This window comes from Hemitrygon akajei, chromosome 5, assembly GCF_048418815.1.
Source record: "Hemitrygon akajei chromosome 5, sHemAka1.3, whole genome shotgun sequence".
Classification (NCBI taxonomy): Eukaryota; Metazoa; Chordata; class Chondrichthyes; order Myliobatiformes; family Dasyatidae; genus Hemitrygon; species Hemitrygon akajei.
The window spans coordinates 188,714,790-188,735,597 of NC_133128.1; the positions used below are offsets into that span (position 1 = coordinate 188,714,790).

The 20,808-nt window shown below is 40.4% G+C and overlaps 1 protein-coding gene across 5 annotated transcripts in view; it reads right to left on the minus strand.

Moving 5' to 3' along the window:
* The window catches only part of slc12a8 (solute carrier family 12 member 8), a 146,738-nt gene that overhangs the window by 36,390 nt on the left and 89,540 nt on the right, over window positions 1–20,808 (minus strand). The window lies entirely within an intron of this gene.

The window sequence follows — 20,808 nt, forward strand, 5'->3', positions numbered from 1 at the left end:
ACATCTAATGGATAATTTATTCCACTTTTAACATGTAGACTCTCTAAGTATTTTTTTAATTGTTTGCACAATTTGTTCTTTATTTCCCGCACGTCTGGTGTTTGATGGTCTTTGTTGTATGGAGTCATTTAATGAGTACCATTGTGATTCTATGTTTTGTGGCTGTCTGCAAGAAGGCAAATCTCAAGGTTGTATATTTTATCCATACTTTGACAATGAATGTACTTTGAACTTTGATTTTTACCAGTTCATATGAACCATCATATAACTCAATCAGTTCCAGCATGGGCATTAGCCTCACCAGCATCCAGGACATCTTCAAGGAGCGATGCCTCAGAAAGGTGTCATCCATCATTAAGGACCCTCATCACTCAGGACATGAGTTCTTCTCATTGTTACTACCAGGCAGGAAATACAAGAGCCTGAAGGCACACACTCAGCAATTCAGGAACAGCTTCTTTCCTTCTGCTATCAGATTTCTGAATGGACATGAACCCATGAACACTACCTACTTTTTTTTCCTCTTTTTCCACATATATATAGACACACACACACACACACTTAACTATAATTCACAGTTTCTATTATTATGCACTGCAATGTACTGCTGTTGTATTACAACGAATTTCACAATAGATGCCAGTGACATTAAACCTGATTTGGATCCCAAAATGCATAAATACCATATCAGAAAGCTTATTGACCTCTTCCTTGGCTTTTTGGGGCATCTATTGGCAGAAGGTATACTGTCATAATGTTGTAATGAAGCAAAAACCAGATTCAACCAAATTAGAGTAAATTCGATAGGGCATTGTAGGAGTATTGCAATTAGCCTCAGATTATCACATAGAAACCTACAGCACATTACAGGTCCTTTGGTCCACAATGTTGTGCCGACCATGTAACCTGCTCTAGAAACTGCCTAGAATTTCACTACTGCATATCCCTCTATTTTTCTAAGCTCCATATACCTATCTAAGAGTCTCTTAAAAGACCTTATTGTATCTGCTTCTACCACCTTCGCTGGCAGTGCATTCCACGCACCCACCTCTCTGTAAAAAAAACTAACCTCTGACAAACCCCTTGTATCTACTTCTAAGCACCTTAAAACTATACCCCCTCTTTTTCAGCCCTGTGAAAAAGCCTCTGGCTATCCACACGATCAATGCCTCTCATCATCTTGTACACCTCTATCAAGTCACCTCTCATCCTCCATTGCTCCAAGGAGAAAAGGCCAAGTTCACATAGCCTATTCTCATAAGGCATTCTCTCCAATCCAGGCGACATCCTTGTAAATCTCCTCTGCACTCTCTGTAATATCTACATCCTCCCTGTAGAGAGGTGAGCAGAACTGAACACAATACTCTAAGTGGGGTCTAACTAAATTATATAGCTGTAACATTACCTCATTGCTCTTGCACTCAATCCCATGTTCGATAAAAGCCAATGCACCATATGCCTTCTTAACAACACTGTCAACCTGCACAGCAGCTTTGAGTGCCCTATGGACACGGACCCCAAGATCTCGCTGATCCTCCATACTGCCAGGAGTATTACCATTAATATTATATTCTGTCTTCAAATTTGACCTTCCGAAATGAACCTCTTCACACTTACCTGTGTGGAACTCCATCTGCCACTTCTCAGCCCAGTTCTGCATCCTATCGATGTCCCGCTGTAACCTCTGACAACCCTCCAGACTATTCAAACAACCTCAACTTTTGTGTCATCAACAAACTGACTAATCCACTCTTCTACTTCCTCATCCAGGACATTTATAAAAATCACAAGGGGGAGAGGTTCCAGAACAGATCCCTGTGGAACACCACTGGTGACCATCCTCCATGCAGAATACGGACCATCCACAGCCACCCTTTGCTTTCTGTGGGCAAGGCAAGGTCTCCTTGGATCCCATGCCTCCTTACTTTCTGAATGAGCCTTGCATGGGGAACCTTATCAAACGTCTTACTGAAATCCATGTACACTACATCCACTGCTCTACCTTCATCAATGTGTTTTGTTACATCCTCAAAGAATTCATGACAATGCCATGCTGACTATCCCTAATCAGATTATGTCTCTCCAAATGCTCATAAATTCTGCTTCTCAGGATCTTCTCCAACAACTTGCCCATCACTGAAGTAAGACTCATTGGTCTATAATTTCCTGGGTTGTCTCTACTCCCTTTCTTGAACAAGGGAGCAACATTTGCAACCCTCCAATCCTCCGGTACTTCTCTCCTCCCCTCCATTCACAATGGCTCAGCAATCTCCTCCCTCACTTCCCACTGTAGCCTGGTGTATATCTCGTCTGGTCTCGGTGACTTATCCAACTTAATACCTTTCAGAAGCTCCAGCACAGCCTCTTTCTTAATGTCCGTATGCTCAAGCATTTCAGTCCACTGTGAGTCATCCCCACAATTGCCAAGGTCCTTTTCACTGGTAAATACCGAAGCAAAGTATTCACTAATGCACGTTTCCACTCTCGCTTCTGAATGGTCTTACTCTCACAGGGCTCATCCTCTTGCCCTTCACATGCTTGTAGAATGCCTTGGAGTTTTCCTCAATTCTGCTCACCAAGGCCTTCTCACTGCCCCTTCTAGCTCTCCTAATTTCATTCTTGAGATCCTTCCTGGCACCCTTGTAATTTACTAGAGATCTAACAGTACCTAGTTTCTTGAATCTTTCATAAGCTTTTCTTTTCTTCTTTGCTAGTTTTCTTCTTAACTAGCATTTTGTACATCTTTTGGACACCATGGTTCTTTTACCCTACCATCCTTGCCCTGCCTCAATGGAACATACCTATGCAGAATGTCACATGTTCCCTGAACATTTGCCGCATTTCTGCCGTGCATTTCCTTGAGAACATCTTCTCCCAATTTATGTCCCAAGTTCCTGCCTAATAGCATCATATTTCCCCCCACCCCAATTAAATGTTTTCCCAAATTGTCTGCTCCTACCCCTCTCCAGCGGCACGGTAAAGGAGATAAAGTTGTGATCACTACCTCCAAAATGCTCTCCCGCCAGGAGATCTGACGCCTGACCAGGTTCATTTCCCAATACCAGATTAAGCACGGCCTCACCTCTAGTTGGCTTGTCTACATATTACATCAGGAAACCTTCCTGAACACACCTAACAAACTACATCCCATCTAAATCCATTGGTCTAAGGAGATGCCAGTCAATATTAGGAAAATTAAAATCACCTATCACAACAACCCTATTATTATTGCGTCATTCCAGAACCTGTCTCCATACCTGCTCCTCAATGTCTCTGTTACTATTGGGGGGGTGATGCACCATCAATAACTCTCTGAGACATGAGGCGAGATATAAGCTTTTATTGGCTGGAAGAAATAACAAGCAGCAATTGACCACCACACTGCATCCTGGAGACTGAGGCCGGGGCGGTGTCTCCAATCGCCTTTATACCGGGGTCTGTGGGAGGAGCCACAGGAGCAGTCAGCAGGGGGGGCATGTCCAGACAGGTATATGTAGTTCACCACAGGGGGGTCCATACGAAACACCCAGTAGAGTTATGGTTCCCTTCCTGTTTCTGACTCCCACCCACAATGACTCAGTAGACAATCCCTTCAAGACTTCCTCCTTTTCTGCAGCCATGATACTACCCTGATTAGCAGTACCACTCCCCTACCTCTTTTGCCTCCCTCCCTGGCCTTTTTGAAACATCTAAAGCCTGGCACACTCAGCAGCCATTCCTGCTCCTGAGACAGCCAAGTCTCTGTAATGGCCACAACATCATAGTTCTATGTATTGATCCACACTCTAAGTTCATCCGCCATTGCTCATAATACTCCTTGCATTAAAATAGGCGCATCTCAAACCATCTGGCTGAGTGTTTCTTTGCTCTATCGTCTGCCTGTCCTTCCTCAAAAACTCCCTACAAGCTGTCACTACTTGTGCACCAACTGCCCCATCTTCTGCCTCCTCACTTCGCTTCCCACCCCCCTGCAAATCATGATGAAAGATGAAATGAACTGCTATGATTATTGCTTAGATTGTTATTCTGTAATCTTGCTGGAAGAGTACATGTATACAGATGTCTGCCAAGTGTATTAAGCTCCATATAATCAAGCAGTCTTCTGAGACTGTCTGTCAAGGCTTTCGGATGACTAACAGCCACAGTAAGTATTTTTCTAAGGCACTCACTGTGAAATCATATCCAGCAACAGCTTCACAGATCTTGGGAAAACAGTGTTTATTTTTAAAAGCTGTTTGTGGTTATTAACTTGTTAGAGTATTGTCTTTCACAGCCTGCATGAAATAAAATCTGTTTTTTAAAATCCAAAACAAACAATTAATGTTTAAAATAAGTGAAGGTGCTCAGCGTGTTGTACATCAGGATTGTCTAGAAAATGTGATTTCTCTGATTATAGCTCTTCTTTATTACCATGTTTTAGTGGATTAATTCCTATTAATTCCTAGTCCTATTTTTATTGCTTTTGTGGCTGGCAGAAGCATGCTGAGTTATGTCAACAAGCTTAAGACTGATTGACAGATCATAAACGCAGGAGATTCCGCAAGTGCTGGAAATTCAGAGTACACACTCAAAATGCTGGAAGAACTCAGCAGGTCAGGCAGCATCTATGGCAGGGGTTCCCAACATTTATTAATGCCATGGACCAATGCCATTAAGCAACTGGTCCATGGACCCCAGGTTGGGAACCCCTGGCCTAGGGAGAGGAATAAACCATTGACATTTTGGGCTGACGCCTTTCATCAGAATTCATTTCATTTTGTTAATAGAAAGAAGTAATTTTGCAATCACTCTCTCCCTAAACCTGTACATATCCAGACATTCTATTAACAAACACAAGGAAATCTGCAGATGCTGGAAATTCAAGCAACACACACAAAATGCTGGTGGAACACAGCAGGCCAGACAACATCTATAGGGAGAAGCACTGTTGACGTTTCGGGCTGAGACCCTTCGTCAGTACTGGCAAAGGGTCTCGGCCCGAAACGTCGACAGTGCTTCTCCTTATAGATGCTGCCTGGCCTGCTGTGTTCCACCAGCATTTTGTGTGTGTTGCATTCTATTAACTCTTTCTTTGAACAACAGTTCCACACAAAAAACTCCATTCTCTGACTCTGAACTGTTGGATAACTTATCCAAACTTCCAACACTAGATGCACAGAACTCTTGTCAAGAGCTAATGAGTCCACTTGCTAACTTTACCTTCTCTAGACATCCAATCCACCCCTCTTTGTGACAACAGTTTGCAATTGAATCAGTGTGTTCAGCATACTGTTGCCATAAGATGAACCTCAAACCATTTCACTAAGCCATGATTAAAACAGTCTCTACCACGTCAGTGACGGTGCCTTTCCTCACTTCTGACTCAGTTCATCCAATGCTGAAATCTTCATCCATGCCTTTATGAACACTTAGCTAGTACAATGCATAATAGGCATGAATCTCAAAATACCTCATCTAAATCATGCTCAACTTTTCTGCATATTACTCCTGTGCTCCATCACATAAAGTACCTTCCACTTACCCAAAGTCTTTGTTTTAAAATTCCATCCTAATTCTGAAAATTTTCCTCCCTCCATGATCTTCTCAAATCCTCTAACTCTCCATGGCATCTACTTCCCTCCAGATCCCACCTTTTAACCATCCTTATTTTTCGTTGTGTCACAGCTGATGGCCTGTTTTCAGTTGCTCAGATGTTAAGGTCTAGAATTTTTTCTCTAAACTTTTCTTAAACACTTCTTAAAACCTATTTTCTATATATCTGTCCCAAAATCTAATGAGGCTTCATATTAGATTTGATTGGCTATCTCTCCTGTGTAACATCCAAGTCTTGTTATGTGAAAGTTGCTATTTGAATGAAAGTTGCTGTTGTTCTATTTCTGATCTTTATTGTTTTGTGACAGCAATTTGTTTGTTCATTATGTGCCGTGTTGTGTGATCATGACCATGATTGTTCTTGGCCAATTTTTCTGCAGAAGTGGTTTGTCATTGCTTTCTTCTGGGCAGTGTCTTTACAAGGCGGGTGACCCCAGCCATTATCAATACTCTTCAGAGATTGTCTGCCGGCGTCAGTGGTCACACCACCAGGATTTGTGATGTGTACCACTGCTTCCATGGCTTCACATGACTCTGATGGGGGGGTGGGGGGGCTAAGCAGGTGCTACACCTTGCCCATGTATGACCAGCAGAGGGAAGGAGCCCCTTACACCTCCTTGAATGGAGACATCTCCACTCTGTCATCAAAAAAATTGTATATTATAATAAGAATATATAAATATAAAATAAATAAATAGTGCAAAATAGAGAGCAATATAGTGAAGTAGCTTCTATGGGTTCATGGATCATTCAGAAATCCAATGGTAGAGGGGAAGAAGCCATTCCTAAAATGTTGAGTGTGTCTCTTCAGGCTCCTCTACCCCCTCCTTGATGGTAGTAATGAGAAGAGGGCATGTTCTTCATGATAACGACACCTACACAAGGCACTGCCTTTTGAAGATGCCCTCGATATTGGGGAGGCTGAGTTTACAATCCTCCTATCCTGGCCAGTGGCCCCTCCACACTGAACCAGTCAGAACACGTTCTACCTTACGTTACAGCTGTGGGTAAGCAAACTGCAGCAGATGCAGGCCCTTGCTCAGGCAGGAGTTAATTCTCACCATGATTTGTAATTGCAATATGACTTTTATTCATATTATTGCAAGGAAATCCAGTCTACAGTATCATTTCAAGTTCTCTCCAGCTAAAAAGATTTTAGAAATAAAGGTTCAGTATTGGGAGGGCAAATCTCAATTGAATTACTTAATTGTTATGCTTTTCCAGCAAAGAATTATGAGTGCATATTATCATATCAGACATTATGGCAGAGGATAATTGGATCTGCTCTATAAACATAGGCATTGATCAAAATGGTGTTTCCCTTTTCCTTCTCTTTTATCACCCTTTTCTCTTGTTAGAATACTGGAATCATAGGAAAGTACAGCACAGGAACAAGTAATGCACACAAGATGCTGGTGGAACGCAGCAGGCCAGGCCTGGAACAATTATTTCAGCACATCTAGTCCATGCTGAACTACTTAAGCTGCCTTCTCCCATCAACCTGCACTGGGACTACTGTGCTCCATATGCCTACCACACATGTACCTATCCTAATGTCTCTTTAATGTTGAAATTGAGTTCGCATGCACCACATGCACCAGCAGCTCATTCCATACTCCCATGACCCTCAGAGTGAAGAAGTTTTCCCTCATGATCCCCTTGAACTTTCACATTTCACCCTTAACCCATGACCTCTAGTTATAGTCCCAGCCAGCCTCAGTGGAAAAAGCCGCATGCATTTACCCTATCTATACCTCTTATAATTCTGTACCATCCCATTGTAAATGGATTACAAACTGGAAACTCTGACTCTTCTGGAATCAGATTTGTGGTAGAATACCCAAACCTGACAATTTCCAGCACTTTTAGGAACTATTGGACAGCTAATCTGACTACTTACAGGGGTGTCAAACTCATTTTAGGTCACGGGCCGGATTGAGCAAAATGCAGCTTCGTGCGGGCCGGATCAGTCGGACGCGTGCGAACGCAGCTTTCGTTGCCTCCGTTTTTTCAGCCTGCTCTCATGTGTCTCAGTCTCTGCTATAACTACAAAGTGTTTCACTTTACAAATTCCGTTTCTTATGAAGAAGACTGCCGAGCAAGACTGCCGAATAAACACTAAAAACCCTGAAAACCTGGTACCTGAATAAACTCAGCATTAGCCATATCAAACGCCATAGGCGCTTCGATTACTGGGGCCAGCTTTAATAGTAATTAGATATTATCTTGCGGGCCAAAGACAATTCCACCACGGGCCGGATTTGGCCCGCGGGCCTTGAGTTTGACATATATGACTTAATAGAAAGGCAGACAATACAATAGGAGCTAAGATTCTTTCTTTTGATCTACAGACTTGAAAATGAGAGATCCTCCCTTTGGAACATTAAACCAAGAACCAATCTACCTGTGTGCTGGAAAATACTAATCACAATATCACAAAAGCTAGTTATCTGATCATTATTACACTCTTGCTGTGTGGAGGCAAGGTAGTATTGTGCTTGGCATAACACTGCACATCACCAGCTATTACAATGTGGTTCAATTCCCACTGCAGTCTATAAGGGGTATGTACACTCTCCCCGTGACCACCTGGGTTACCTCCGGTGCACGGTTTTCTCACACATTCCAAAGGGAACAGGTTAGGGTTTGTAGGCTGTGGGCATGGTATGTGGGTGGCAAAGGCAAGGTGTTATTTGCAGGCTGCCCCATCATATTCTCAGACTGTGATGGTCAGATTAATGAAATTTGCCTAACACAGTTTAGAATATGCACTGCATAGTAACTGCTCGTGTGTCGAATTGTTGATGTTTTGATGTACATGCAACAAAATAGTCTAATCTGTGGAACTTGCCTTGCACAAATGGCCATGTCCCATGTTCAAATTGACTATAATATTTCATTGGATGTTTGAATATCATAAACCCTTCATTGGCTGCAAACCCCAAGCACAGAGTAGCTTGGCTTTTACTTAAGCTCGCTGTTAAATGGAGTTTGACCATTAACAATATGAAGTATGCACTCCCAGTACCCGCATCAAGCTTGTGTGTAGATTTTTTCTTGCAATTGGTTTTTAATAATATAAAGCTACCTTCCAGTTAGTTATGAAATTATTTCTCAATATCTCACAGCTTTACTCTGTACCATAATAGCTTTCAGTCTCGGAAGTGCCTGGGCTGAAAATGCTTCACCAAGATAGCGATGGTAAAAACACATAAAAGCACTTGCACGAACATTATATAATGATTAATGATGATACATCTCTACCAAAGGAAGTGTAAAGCATTCCTTCCCTCTGCTAGCCAGCAGGTCACCTTGGGCAAGGTGTAGCACCTGCTTAGCCCCTCGATCAGGGTCATGAGGAGTCATGGGAGCAGATGGTGGATGGCCGGACGAGCAGCTGGTGCATATCACAAGTCCTGGATATGTGTCCACTGACGCCAGGCAGACAATCTCTGAAAGGTTTTGATAACGGCTGGGCTCACCTGTCTTGTGAAGACACGGCCCAGAAGAAGGCAATGGCAAACCGCTTCTGTAGAAAAATTTGTCAAGAACAATCATGGTCGGGGACTTCCGGCAAGATGGCGACTGTTTAGCTGTTCCGAACTTTTGCTCCGTCATTTTCCCTACCTTTGCACTATATGTCTCCATTCTTAAACCTTAGTTAGGTATTTTATTAGGTTTCTCTTACTTGCCTGCGAACACATCTATCTTACAATGTCTAACAAAAGTACTAAAACCGGGAAAAAAGAAATTTCTTCAACTTTGCCGGTTGACATTCTTGCTGCTTTGGAACAGCATCGACAAGATATTTTAAAGGAATTTAGAACTTCTTTCAACCAGCTGGATGTCAAATTGGATCGGATCAACGCTAGAGTGGACGAACATGCCGAACATTTATCTTGCATCGACTCGGCTTCTGAAGATTTAAAACGCCGTGCCCAATATTTGGAAACCCTGTGCTCCAGCCTGGAGCAGCAGATTTGTAAGCTTTTTTCCAAAATAGTGGATCTTGAAAACCATAGCAGACATTGTAATCTACGAATTCTTGGTTTGCCAGAGGCCACCGAACAGGGCTCTCCCGTGAATTTTTTTTCCGATTTTCTCTGTGAGACTTTTGGGAAAGAATTTCTTCCGACTCCACCTGAGCTTGAAAGGGCTCACAGGATCTACGTTCCCCGTGCAACTCTGGGTTCCCGCCCACTGCCGGTAATTTTGTGCTTTCATCAATACCAGGTGAAAAACCGTTTGATGATGGAGGCACGCCGCAGAGGTACTTTTGCTTTTCAAAATACAGTCATTCGTTTTGTGGAGGATTTTGCCCCCCAGGTTCTGAAGATGCGCGCTGAGTTTAAAAGTGTAATGAAAGTGCTTTTTGATCGTGGTTTTAGACCCTCTCTTCGCAATCCAGCTGACCTGCGAATTACGCTTACTACTGGAGAATATAAGTGGTTTAAATCAGTGAAGGATGCTGAAGCATTTGTCGGAAGTCTTCCGGCTATCCTGTCTCCTCAGGAACCCGGTCTGACCTTCTAAAATGGTGGATAAGTACCTCTCGTAGTAAAGCTACTTTTTTCCTGACTCAGACTGTACTTGAATAATTCAGACATTATCTATTGAGACTCTAAGGGCTGTAGACAACCTCTCCCTGGACTTGGTGCGTTCTTTCTAAATAGATAATCCGAGTTCAATGTTTCCCTGCGGACGTTTAGATTGTACTTGTGCAATCTATTGTATTCTTGTATAACTTTATCTATAGAGATCTACAATTGACTTTAACTTGTTTTGGAGGTTGGGAGTTTTTATTGAAGGCCTCCCTGTTGGTTGATTCATAGTTTAAGTTTTGCTTTTTTTTTCTGTAAATGGTTGATAAGTACTCTTTTCGAATCTATAATTTTCCTCTTTTCTCCCTCCCCCTTTTTTTTTCTTTTAATCTTCTATAATTTTTTGCGGGTAAGTTAGTTTTGGTTTTCTTTTGATTTTCTTTGTATTAAGTCTCACACTTCTGCTGAAGCTGTTCCTATTTGTTATGTTTTCTAGTGCATAAACTAGTTACCATTTGCTATAGTATTTATATGGAACTGTTGTTAATGACACAGAACTGGAAGTCATATTTGGGTTAATTTTTTTGGTAGAGCTAGCTGCTTTTTTTGGTAGCTGTCTAGTTTTGGGTTGGGAGGATGGGGCGGATTCTCCAGTTCCAACACCACTCACTGTTTCCTTTGCTTTCCTCTGTTACTCAGGACATGTTTCTGTTTTGATTCTACGAATCTATGTTTACATTTTTGCTCCCAGACTGTTATTGTACTGCTTGACTTTTTATATGCCTGCTGCCTTCTACGCACTAACAATTGATAATGGTTAATACACTTAAATTTGTGAGCTGGAATGTAAAGGGATTGAATCACCCTGTTAAAAGAAGGAAGGTCTTCTCACATATTAAACAACTCAAAGCAGACATTGCTTTCCTTCAAGAAACTCATATTCGCTGTTCTGATAACTCCCAGCTTTTGTCAAAGTGGGCGGGTCAGCATTTTCATTCATCCTTTGCTGCCAAAGCTAGGGGGGTCTCCATCCTTATTAACTCAAATATTCCTTTTGAACTCCATAATAAGATATCTGATACAAATGGCCGTTTTGTTATTGTTTCTGGTAAACTATATAATACTAAAGTTGTACTAGCAAACCTGTATGCCCCCAATTTTGATTATGTTAATTTTTTTGAACGTTTTTTCTCCTCACTACCAGACTTAAACTCATACTCTCTTATACTGGGTGGTGATTTCAATTGTTGGTTAGATCCTAGTTTGGATCGATCGTCCTCTGTTACTAGACCACCTACTAAATCTGCCTCAGCTATTCAGTCGTTTCTCTCTAATTATGGTATCTCTGATATATGGCGTTTCCTTCATCCCACTGAGAGAGACTACTCATTTTTTTCACATGTTCACCATACCTTTACTAGAATTGACTACTTCTTACTCGACAATCAACTCATTCCATTTGTCTATTCTTGTGATTATCAGAGTATACTGATTTCTGACCATGCCCCAATTACTCTGTCCTTAAATTTTCCTGGCCTTCCTCAGAGGAATAAACACTGGCGGTTTGATTCGACTTTACTATCGGATGATGATTTACTAAAATTTATCAAGGATCAGATAACCTTTTATTTTAACACCAATACATCACCTGGTGTCATCCCAGATTGTCTGGGATGCCATGAAAGCATATCTGAGGGGTCAAATAATCTCCTATACAGCAAATCTTAATAGAAAGTCTTGTGCAGATCGAGTAGACCTCATTAATCAGATTAAAGAACTGGATCAACTGTATGCTCAAACTAAGAATCCTGAACTATACAAGAAACGTGTAGAACTTCAAACTAAATTTAATCTTCTGTCCACTCAACCTGTCGAACGCCAACTTCTTGAAAGTAAGAGTCGTTTTTATATTCATGGTGACAAATCTGGTAAATTTCTAGCCAATCAGCTGAGGCGTTCCAAAGCCAAACAACATATTACAAAGATCCGGAAGGAGAATGGAGACCTTACATCGGATCACTTAGAAATCAATGACGCATTTAAAAATTTCTATTCTTGACTTTATTCCTCTGAATCTTTGAATGACAATATCTCTATCGATCATTTTTTAAACAATCTGAATATTCCTTCACTTTCATCTGATTTTAAAGCCAAACTTAATGCGCCTATATCATCAGAGGAAATATCTTCTGCAATTTCTGCATTGTCCTCAGGGAAATCTCCTGGACCTGATGGGTTCCCCATAGAATTTTACAAATCATTCTCTTCACTTCTCTCCCCTCAGTTACTTTCAGTATTATCTGACTCGTTTAACTACGACAAATTGCCACCCTCTTTCAATAAGGCTTCTATTATTCTTTTATTAAAAAAGGGTAAAGACCCAACAGAGTGTTCCTCGTATAGGCCGATTTCATTGCTTAATGTTGATGTTAAAATCTTGGCCAAAGTTTTGGCTTATAAATTAGAAACTGTTATTCCCTCTATTATTTCTGATGATCAAACTGGTTTTATTAAAAACCGTCTTCCTTTTTTTAATATTCGGCGTTTACTTAACATTTTATATTCACCTCCAACTGGGATTCCTGAATGTGTTATTTCCCTTGCTGCGGAGAAAACATTTGATCATATAGAGTGGAACTACCTTTTTGCAGTTTTAGAAAAATTTGACTTCGGTCAAAGTTTTATCTCTTGGATCAAATTGCTGTATTTGTGTCCTACTGCCTCTGTTTTAACTAATTCTCAGAAATCCCAGTTATTTAACCTCAAACGTGGCACCCGTCAGGGATGCCCTTTAAGTCCCTTTCTCTTTGATTTGGCTATAGAACCTTTGGCGATATCTTTTCGAAATTGTCCTGAACTGACCGGGATTTGGAGAGGGGGTGTTGAGCATAAAGTTTCTCTTTATGCTGATGACTTATTACTTTTTCTCTCAAATCCGTCTACATCCTTACCTCCAATGTTTTCACTTCTTGACCAGTTTAGCCAGTTCTCTGGATATAAACTTAATTTACATAAGAGCGAACTTTTCCCAATTAATAAAGAAGCACAAGAATTAACATTTTGTGATCTCCCTTTTAAAGTAGTCCACAATCAATTTACTTATCTTGGGATTATAGTCACAAGGAAGTTTAAAGATCTCTTTCGTGAAAATTTTGCCAATCTTTCATATACTATTAAACAGAGTCTGTTACAATGGTCACCTCTATCTATGTCTTTGGTAGGTCATATTAATGTTGTTAAAATGTATGTTCTCCCTAAACTTTAATATTTATTTCAATCAATCCCAATTTTTATTCTTAAATCTTTTTTTGATTCCTTAGACTCTATTATTTTGTCATATCTGTGGCAGAATAAGCGCTCTAGAATTAACAAAGTTTATCTCCAAAAATCTAAAAAAGAGGGTGGCATGGCTTTACCTAACTTTCGTTTATATTATTGGGCAGCTAATATACGTTGTGCTACCTTTTGGTCTTTCTTCCATGGCCAACCCGAGTGCCCTAACTGGGTGGCAATGGAGTTGAGCTCCACTAAAGATTTATCTATCTCTGCACTTCTTGGCTCTGTACTCCCTAGTAGTTTGTCCAGATTAATAGTTAATCCTCTTGTCAGACACACTTTGCGTATATGGGCTCAGTTTAGGACATTTTATGGGTTCCATGGTTTTTCCTTTTCTAGCCCTATCTTACATAATCACCTTTTTTTACCTACTACGTATGACTCAGCCTTCCATGATTGGTATAGGAAGGGCATTAGACATTTTGAAGATCTTTTTATTGATAATCGCTTTGCCTCTTTTCAACAGCTCTCTGCTAAATTCAATCTGCCTAATGTTCATTTTTTTAGATATCTCCAAATTAGACACTTTATTACTCCTTTAATCCCTAGCTTCCCTGAAATGCCTGAGAAAAATGTTATGGACTTATTTCTTTCTATTAATCCACTAGGTAAAGGATTAATATCATTTATTCGTGATAAATTAGCAGCCCTACGACGTGCCCCTGTGGATAAAATTAAAATGGCATGGGAGCATGATTTAAATACCTCCTTATCCGATGAGACTTGGGACTCGATTCTCAAATCGGTTAACTCAACCTCTCTTTGTGCTCGCCATTGCCTTTTACAGTTTAAGATTGTTCATAGAGCCCATATGTCTAAATCCTAATTATCTCAGTTTTACCCTAACATCAGTCCGCTTTGTGATAAATGCAAAAGGGGCGAGGCCTCTCTCATTCATATGTACTGGCTTTGTCCTAGCTTGGAGAAATTTTGGAAAGATGTCTTCATAACGTTATCGTATATTCTGAATCACCACCTAGAACCTAACCCTTTAATTGCTTTGTTCGGTTTCTGGGGTGAGACAGATTTATGTCTGAGTTCGACTAAGTGTCGAATATTATCTTTTGCCTCTCTCCTGGCTAGACGTTTAATCCTCCTTAGATGGAGGGATGTTGCCCCGCCCACGCATGCTCAATGGCTTAACAATATTATGTCCTGCTTAGACCTTGAAAAAATTCATTATTCAGTCCTTAATTTGGATTTAAAGTTCCATAAGGTCTGGGGACCTTTTATTGAATACTTTCATAACCTTCCTCTTAACTAAGGTTTTTTTTCGGTCCCTTGCTTTCAGCTCCTTTTTTTTGTAGTAGGCATTAATATCTTCTGTTGCTAAGTGTATTTACAGTCTGGGAGTTTGATTGTCCTGATTTATATTCTCTATATTGTGCTGTGGTTGGTCTGGAGTTTTTTTTTGTTGCGGGGCTTGGGGAGGATACTAATTTTACATGTCTTCAATTTGGGTGCTTTCTCAATTATCTTTTTTTGTATCATATTATTATTGTATGTTTATTTTTGCACTGTATTAATGTTCTTCATTTTGATCCGGGGTTTTTTTAATCTGTAGCTATGTAGAAAATGTATAAAAAAACTAATTAAAAAAAAAGAACAATCATGGTCATGAGACCATGATCGCCCACGTCATACATCACAGCACATAATGTTGCTGATGATAATACCTTGAAAGAAAGAATAAACAGAAGGGATTCTGCAGATGCTGGAAATCCAGAACAACACACAGAAAATGGTAGAGGAGCTCAGCAGGTCAGGCAGCATCCATGGAAATGAATAAACAGTCTCTGTTTTAGCTAAGACCCGTTTTCAGGACTGGAATAGGGGTGGGAATGCTAGAATAAGAAGGTGCAGACAGGGAAGGAGTGCAAGCTAGAAGGTGAAAGGTGAAACCAGGTGGGTGGGGGAGGGGAATAGAGAAGGGGATAGGTAGAAAAGGCAAAGGGCAGGACTAGTAGAGGAGAGTGGACCTTGGGAGAAAGGGGAGAATAATAGGCAGCAGGAGGAGGTGATAGGCAAGACAGGAGAAGAAGCAAGAAGCTAGAATGGGGAATTAAAGAAGAATGAAGGGCGAGGGGGGAAATACTGGTACTAGGAGTTGTGGACGTTCACGCCATCAGGTTGGAGGCTACCTAAACAGAATATGAGATGTTGTTCCTCCAGCCCGAGCGTGGTCTCCTTGTGACAGAGTGTCATGTCAGAACAGGAATGGGGATAGGAATTAAAATGGTTGGTCACTGAGAAATCCCTCTTTTTGTGCACGGAGCAAAGGTGTTCGATGAAGCGGTCCCCCAATCTACACTGGATCTCAACGATGTAGAGGAGGTTGCATCAGGAGCACTAGATACAACAGATGACCCCAACAGGTTTGCAGGTGAAGTTCTGCCTCACCTAGAAGGACTGTCTGGGGCCCTGAATGGAAGGGAGGGAGGAGGTGAAAGTGCAGGTGTACCACCAGCCGCTGGCAGGGATTAAGATCCAGGAAGGAGATTAGTGGGAAAGGATGGACAAGGGAATCATGGATCACTGCAAAAAGCAGAGAGTGGTGGGACGTAAAGATGTCTTTGGAGCTGAATTCTACTAAAGATGGTATAAGTTGCAGAGAATGATGCAGAGCCTGAGAGACCCAGGTCTGGGGAGTAGTGGAGGGGGCAGAGGAGCCCAGGGGATAGCAGCAACCAGAAAGCTCTTAGCCTGGAGGTGGAGGCAGCCGAGGTCGAGGTTGGAAGTGAGAAACGTCTCGGCCCAGAGGTGAATTCTTTCTTGAAAGAAACAATTCCTCATTTTATATCAAAGAGACATTAAATTGTAATAAATCATATGATTTATAAGATGGTAACATGAATGCTTACTTAGCCAAGTGGAAAAAAAGCCAAATGAAAATATTGTATCCAGACATTTCATTCAATTAAAAATATTCTGTGTCACTTTTGAAAAATGTTGATTGGTTTTGCCATTTTCCAGTAAATCAACTGGCTGTATTCAAAGCCAACAATTTGGAAGAAACAAAAATATTACTGCAGATGATATGTTGAAATGGATACAAAGTAATTTTCCTTCATGATGTTCTGCCAAGATTCATTATGAAGTCATTTAGGCAGACACCAAGGATGATAGGTAGAATATTAAAAAACAATACTGAATTTTTACAAAAATAAATCCATTAAGCAACAGACACTTAAAACTATGAATAGTTGGGATTAACTACCAAGTAGATGCTGGGTGTAATATGTGCCTATTTTTAAAATTTTGTCCGCTAATGAGGAGACAGCAGATATATTTAATTAGTAGTTTGAGGAGATTTTGTTTGTCATCAAGAACACTCGAAAATTTCTACGGAAGTACCGTGGAGAACATTCTAACTAGCTGCATCACCGTCTAGTATTGGGGGAGGGGTGGTGGTGGGTGGCTACTGCACAAGATCAAATAAACTACAGAGAGTGGTAAACTTTTTCAACTCCATCATGGGTACTAGCCTCCACAGTATGCAGGACATCTTCAAGGAGAGATGTCTCAAAAAGGTGGCATTCATCATTAAGGACCCCATCACCCAAGTCCTTGTCACCTTGTCCTCATTGCGACCATCAGGTAGGAGGTACAGAAGCCTGAAGGCACACACTCAATGATTCAGGAACAGCTTCTTCTCCTCTGCCATCCCATTTCTAATGGACATTGAAACCATGAACTACCTTACAATTTTGTAATTTATTTTTTTGCACTGTTTAAGTAATTGAACTATAAGACCATAGGAGCAGGATTAGGCTATTTGGCCCATCATGTCTGTGCCACTATTCAATCATGGATCCTTTTTTCCCCTCCTCAACCCCATTCCCTGGCCTTCTCCCCGTAACCTCTGACGCCATGTCCAATCAAGAACCTATCAATCTCTGCCTTAAATATACCCAATGATCTGGCCTCCACAACTACCTGTGTTAATAAATTACACAAATTCACCACCCTCCAGCTGAAGAAATTTCTCCGTATCTATGTTTTAAATGGATGCCCCTCTATCCTGAGGCTTTGCCCTCTTGTCCTAGATTCCCCACCATGGGAAACATCCTTTCCACATCTACTCTGTATTGGCCTTTCAACATTCAAAAAGTTTCAATGAGCTCGCCCCCTCCTCATCCTTCTAAATTCCAGTGAGTACAGACCCAGAGTCATCAAATGTTCCTCATATGATAACCCTTTCATTCCCAGAATCACCCTTGTGAACCCCCTCTGGAAGTTCTGCCGGCACATCTTTTCTTAGATGAGGAGCCCAAAACCGTTCAAAATTCTGATTCGAAGTTAGAATGCTAGAGGAATGAGCTTAACTTGGTCAAAAATCACATAATGACAATATTATTCACAGTATCAGAGCTCAGATTTCCAGTGTAAAACTGAAGGTAAGTATGATACGATTTTCAAAAACAACAAATAAAATAGCACAGAAATATCTCATTGAATAAGTGTAATTCAAGTGTCAGGAAGGGGCAGAAGCAGAGAGTTTCCTCTTGATTCTTGTGGTCAAGTGGTAACTGTGTAGACTGAATTATTCACTTTCTTGGAATGTTTGAAATACTAATGAGACATAAACAGTGATTTCAGCTTGCTAAATGGCAAAAATGCATTTTGTGGATTTTTTAGCTGCATCTGTATATTTTCTAATAGACTTTGCATTAATGAAATCTATCTAAAATCTACCATGTAAAGGGATGGAAAGAACTAAAGGTACCTTTGGTACTTGGAATGCACCAGACTACATTTTAAATTAGATTTCATCTTGCACCTGCCACTAAATGATAGGCTTACAAATAGTCTTTGTTCTTAAATAATAGGCCTTAATGCTGTAACAAAAATAATGTTATGCTAGTACATTGCATCTCGTACTGAAAAAACTGCAGCAATTGTACCTGACAAGGTGTTAGAAAGCTATGCAGGCCATCCATTTATATGCAAGTTTACACACACCATTCTCTGATAAACTACTGAGTTTATTTCCATATGTTCATGCATTGAAAAATCATTTGCATGTTGTGTGGTCATTTTGGCTAATTTTCGTACCGTTCTTCTCTGGATTAGCTCCAAAATCATATGTAAGAACTCAAGTTAAAAAAAAAAATCTCCAAAGCTATTTCACTAAGTGATACAAATTTATCTTTATGCACAGGAGAACTCATTCTCCCCTCCACATTAGTAGGATGTGACCTGCATATCTGAAAGACCCCACAAAAATGAACAATTAAATTTCATTGTTGACATATTTAACATAATTCACCAGGGATGCTAGAATGAATCACCCTTTTGTGCTTTGAAAGGCTGCATTGCCGAAAGACCAACAATATTTGTGTATTGGAGTTTTACACTATAAAATTTATTCATAGCATTTTAGTAATCTCCATGTCATGATTTACAAGACAGCAAACATACCTGACAATTGCAGCAAATTCTGGTTACCTTGCTTTGAGAAGAATTTGAATATCTCAGCTACTTGAATAGCGCAGGGGCTGAGAGATTTCATTGATACAAAAAGGTGGTATACATCATTAATGACACCCATCACCCAGGACATGCCCTCTTCTCATTGCTACCATCAAAAAGGACATACAGGAGTTTGAGGACACACACTCTAATGATTCAGGAGCAGTTTTTTCCCCTCTGCCATCAGGTTTCTGAATGGACATTGAACCCATGAACACTACCTCACTACATTTTTTTCTCTTTTTGCATTACTTATTTAATTTAACTTTTTAAATATATAATTAAATTTAACATACATATATTAATACACACATATATCTATACTCTCTCTCTCTCTCTCTCTCTCTCTCTCTCTCTCTCTCTCTCTCTCTCTCTCTCTCCCTCTCCCTCTCCCTCAAATTCAGTTTTTATTATGTACTGCTGCTAACAACAAATTGCAGGACATGCCAGTGATATTAAACCTGATTCTGGTTCTTGAGAAGAGATTTCAAAGAAAGCACAAAGTCTCAAAGATTTCAGATGAGTAAACTGAGAGTTGACTGTTCCCATTAGCAGAGGGGGTCAAGGACCAGAGCATAAAGATTTAGAATGTGTAGTGGAAGATACAGAAATATTATAATGTTATTAAGCCAATAATGGCAGAATCATTTTAGTTATGATTTACTAATTATTATGATTTGGATTGCACAGCCTGAAAGTTCATAAGTACAGACAATTGCAGCTTACAACAGGAAAATGGAAAAATGTTTGCAGATAAATAATTTGCAGAGATGCAAAGGAAGTATGGGGGAATGGGATTTCACTTCAAAAAAACTGAAGTTTCAATGAGCTGAATGGTATCCTGGCATATGGACCAGTACAGCACCGGAACAGGCCCTTCAGCCCACAATGCTGTGCTTAATCAACTAAAAAGTAAAGTAAACAAAACCCAAAAACTAATCCCTCCTCCCTACACAATGCCCATATCTCTCCACTCTTCCTTACATCCACGTCTCTTAAAAGCTCCTAATGTATTTGCCTCTACCACCATACCAGGCAGCACATTCCAGGCATCCACTACTCTCTAATTTAAAAAAAACCTTACCCCTCACACATCTACCTTGAACCTACCTCTGTCACCTTCAATGCATGCCCTCTGCTATTAGACAATTCTACCTTGGGAAACAGATGCACCCTGTCTACTCTGTCTATGCCTCTCATAATTGTATAATCCTCCATCAGATCTCCCCCTCAGCCTCCACCGTTCCAGAGAAAACAACCCAATTTTGTCCAGCCTCTCATGATCCGCTTGGCTTTAAAGACTCTATAATTTTAACAGCCCCTGCAATATAATAGTTAGCTTTATCGTACTGTTTGTTGAGGTGTTTTGGGGGTTAGGACATAAAGCAAAATATTAACTTCAGCAACTAACTTCAGTCACTAATCTTTAGACTTGAATATGGATTGAAGATTAAATTTAAAATGCAGCTCAGGACAATAGGTCCCTGGAGCTGTTAATTGAAAAACCAAAAAATGCTGATTTAACATACATTTTTGGTTTCTGGAGTGTGGGTGTAAACCGCATTTAATCGAGAAACCAGACAATGCTGATTTAACTAACATTCATTTTGGGTGTCTGGCGTGTGGGTGTGAAGAAGGAGGTATGAAAATTGTTTGTAATTCAAGGAAGCAATGTAGATACATTGTAAATATAGAATTGTCCTTTGATCGTTAGCATATAAAATGTCATGTGATATTGGGACGAACAGGCCTCTTCCTCCAAAAGGATCTCAATATGATGCCTGTTGTGTTTCATTTTGTCAAATAAAAGACTACTTCGACCAGCTGAATCTCTCCAGTGACTTTGTTCACACTACAACACTGTGAA